A 4,281-nucleotide genomic window follows, 5' to 3' on the forward strand; every position below is an offset into this window, starting at 1 on the left:
TTTGGCAAACACTTTTTTTGTTGGCATTATCCCTGTTTTGAGGGAAGTGTTCAAACAATCCAGAAACGAACAGTTTTGTTGGACGTGATTTACACAATTTACTTATTGTGTAGCTGTTGACTACAAAAAGGTGTAATGCACTAAGTGAGAACATTGAACTGTTCAGAAAAAGGTAACTGTTTTGGTACGTAGGTTAAGGTATCATTCCCAGCTTAATTCAGTTATCAAGCCATCTTGTAAAAATGATAAAATGTCCAGGGTAAAGATTAAGATGACATTTTCTTTGAGGGTAGTAACTTTGGTCCTCCCTCCTTTCTGTCTCAGACCGGGTCCTGGAGGAGATCAGCAGCGTCATAGGAAGTCGTCAGCCCTTAGCAGAGGACAGGAAGAACCTGCCCTACACTGATGCAGTGATCCATGAGACCCAGAGACTGGCTAACATTTTACCCATTGCCATCCCCCACACCACCAGCCGAGACATCACCTTCCAGGGATATTTCATCAAGAAGGGGACGCTTGTGTTTCCCTCTACTGACGTCTGTCCTACAAGACAGAAGCGAATGGGAGAGCCCACACACCTTTAACCCCGCCCACTTTCTGGATGAGGAAGGTCGATTCACCAAGAGGGATGCCTTCATGCCCTTCTCTGCAGGTGAGTTCCACTGTTTCTGTATCCATACTGACTGGGTAAGTGAATCCTTCTATGGTACTCTAAAATTAAGAGTTTGGGGAATTGCTTTGACCCAGAGAGTTTATGGTATAAAATGTGTGTACAATTTGACATATTTATATGTGAACTATAGGAATCTATGTAGACCTAATTGTTATATGTTGTCTACCTCATTTTATCTTCTTCCAGGTCGTAGGGTGTGTCTGGGGGAGGGTCTGGCCAGGATGGCGCTCTTCCTCTTCTTCACCTCCCTCCTGCAGCGCTTTCGTTTCTCTCCTCCTCCTGGAGTAACAGAAGATGATCTGGACCTCACACCATCCGTGGGGTTCACCCTCAACCCTTCACCTCACCAGCTGTGTGCTGTGAGCCGGGTCTGAGATGAGTCTGGACCAATGTACAGTATATTACACACTGTTTAGAACAACTTCTTTACTTTAGCCAAACAAAGTGCTATGCTGAATTTTTTAAAACATGGTGCTGTGAATGATCTGTAAGTCACTTTTATGAGGTTTCTGTGTTATGCACTATAGCCCGTTACCATATATGTGTTTGAATATTATCTGCTGTTGGCTTGTGTGGATGCATGTATGTGTTATGCAACATAGCTGACTTGAAACATTGTTAACAGTTTCAAGGCCATGGGCCTTTCTCATGATGGAAAAATACAGAATAACATAAAAACAGACACATACAGAACGTAGTGTAGCAAACCACAGACTGTTTTTGTTAGAACTCAAACTTAACACTAACAGAAACCAGATATGTGATAACGGTATCTAGGGAATGAGCGTATAGATACTCGACACAGCAAGTTAAATCTATCAACTGCAGCGCCCGGGGGCTGGTACCAGCTCGTACGACAACAATCAACGATAGGCTGGGTGAGTTTAAACCACGTCCAGTCTCTAATCTGACAGGCCGCTCGGAAGCAGGAACTACTACTGTCATCTGGGAATATTATAATATTTTTGTCAGGAACAAGTCAGTTCTCTGTTTGCCCTGCAAGGTGGGACAGAGAGCCCGTATATACGAAAACTGCATTTACCACTTATTGCTTAGCTAATAAAAAATACATAGTATACAATCGGTGACTCATTGTCATATTTATCCTGATACCAGATTCGAATTGATGCAATTCTAACACTTTGGACAAAAGCATCTGCTAAATGACATTATTGTATACTGAAGAAATACTAGGTACAGTAAATGTGTTTGTACTTTTTGCATCGCAACACCGGCGAGGAAGACGAATCAGATGTTTAAGTCAATTATAGAGAACAAACCGTTTCCTACTAATATATATATATATAAAAAATGTGAGTATCTTAAAACGTGTATATTTGTGATAGTGGATTTACCTGTAGTGAAAACAGTGTAACAGGTTTGTCCAGTTAGGTAAAGAGGACCAATATAAGCACTCAACCTTTCTTTATGTAGGGACCTTTAGACTGCATAAAAACAACCAAGACCATTTACACAGAAACACAGAGACTGGTGTTATCAGCTGTAAATGTTGTCAAAGGGCCAACCTGAAGCACAGGTTATTGAACCAAGCTAAAGATCATTCTCTCTAATCCTGTGTTTGGTTTAGATGTGTTTGTTAACTATTAATGAATTCAAATAAAATGTATCTAGTATTGAACTGGTGCAGCTGAATTAGCTATTGCAACTCCCATCAATCCCCCCATCAGTTTGTTCTTTATTTGTATTTATTATGCCAAAGCAGCAGCTACTCTTCTAGGGGTCCAGCAAAATTAAGGCAGCAATTCTATTCAGTGTTTTTTTTAAAGTTAGGTTTTAACAAAGAGCGCAACATCCTCCAGATAATAGGTATTGAAAAAGAGTGGCAACATTTGTTGGTTTCCAAAAGGAGTGCCGGTTTCGATTATAGGTGCAACTGTCCCGGTTAGAGAACGTTAATGACTAGTAGGAGACGGGAACAATCCACACTTTATTACCACTCTGAACAGACAGGGGCACACACACAGCGACAGGAAGAGGACTGATGGAATGGTGAACTGTGGTTTTATGGTATTCATCCACTAACACCACAATGATGTTAGAGAAAGTCCAGAGTGAAGAATAGTGTCTATGGGTGAGGTCCATAGGTGAAGCCCTCTGTTGATGCAGCCAGAAGGTTTATAAACCAGCTGTTGACTCCTGAAGCTACAGAAAAAGACTGAGGAGGTATTTCACCTGTGTGGGCCAAGGTGCAATTTACAGCTGTTACAGTGCTCCAGTTGTCTTGAGAGCTGTGGAGGGTCAACACCTTTAGTTGGCATTGCGTAGTTAATTTCTAGAAAAACATTATTTTGTCTGATTTCCTTTTTGGTTTGCGTCCTGTCCTTAAGAGTAACCAGAGGCAGGGAGTTAAAACTATGGAGTATCCATAGTGGATGTGGGAGGGGTCTTATTGTCATACTTTCCAGCATGCTCTGTTGCAGGTAGACTTTTTAAAATTGTTTGTTTCAATGTCTGTGTTTTCGCATGTATTGTACCAGTCTAAAGTTTGGACACACCTACTCAATCCAGGGTTTTTATTTACTTGTACTGTTTTCTGCATTGTAGAATAATAGTGATGACATCAGAACTATGAAATAAAACTTGGAATCATGTAGTAACCAAAAAGTGTTAAATAAATCCAAATATATTTTACATTCTTGAAGTAGCCACCCTTTGCCTTTATGACGACAGATTTGCACACTCTTGGCAGTCTCTCAACCAGCCTTAGAATTTCAATTAACGGGTGTAACATGTTCATTTGTTTAATATCTTTCCTCCTTAATGCATTTCAGCCAATCAGTTGTGTTGTGACATGGTAGGGGTTTTATACAGAAGATAGCCCTATTTGGTAAAAGAACCAGTCCATAGGAAAGCAAGACCCAGTTTCCTCTGCTGCAGAGGACAAGTTCATTATCCCGCAGAGGATAAGAAATTGCAGCCCAAATAAATGCTTCACAGAGTTCAAGTAACAGACACATCGCAACATCAACTGTTCAGAGGAGATTGTGTGAATCAGGCCTTCATGGTCAAATTGCTGCAAAGAAACCACTACTAAAGGACACCAATAATAAGAAGAGACTTGCTTGGGCCAAGAAACGCAAGCAAAGGAAAATCAGCCAACAAGTGCTCAGCATCTATGGAAATATCCTTCAAGACAGTTGGAAAAGCATTCCAGGTGAAGCTGGTTGAGAGAATGCCAAGAGTGTGCAAAGCTGTCTTCAAGGCAAAGGGTGGCTACTTTGAAGAATCTAAAATAAAATCTATTTTGATTTGTTTAACACTTTTTTTGGTTACTACACGATTCCATGTGTTTATTCATAGTTTTGATGTCTTAACTATTATTGTACAATATAGAAAATAGTTTTAAAATAATGAATGAGTAGGTGTGTCCAAACTTTTGACTGGTACTGTACATTGATTGTTTAAAAAAATCTTATGCCACAGAATGATATGTAACATACCATTTTCCTAAACTAATCTGTAGGTGGTTGGATTTATTGCAACCTTTATTGAGAAGGCTGACTTGCATTCGGGAATGTAAATTGTGGAAATTTCTGGAAATTATTTATCTTAATAAATGGATACCAATAGAGATTGGATTTCACAAC

The 4,281-nt window shown here is 39.9% G+C and overlaps 1 pseudogene; it reads left to right on the forward strand.

Moving 5' to 3' along the window:
* The first annotated feature begins 320 nt into the window (after window positions 1–320).
* On the forward strand, window positions 321–1,047 carry LOC135567309 (cytochrome P450 2K1-like; annotated as a pseudogene).
* The last annotated feature ends 3,234 nt before the right edge of the window (window positions 1,048–4,281 follow it).

This window comes from Oncorhynchus nerka, unplaced genomic scaffold, assembly GCF_034236695.1.
Source record: "Oncorhynchus nerka isolate Pitt River unplaced genomic scaffold, Oner_Uvic_2.0 unplaced_scaffold_2159, whole genome shotgun sequence".
NCBI classification, from domain to species: domain Eukaryota; kingdom Metazoa; phylum Chordata; class Actinopteri; order Salmoniformes; family Salmonidae; genus Oncorhynchus; species Oncorhynchus nerka.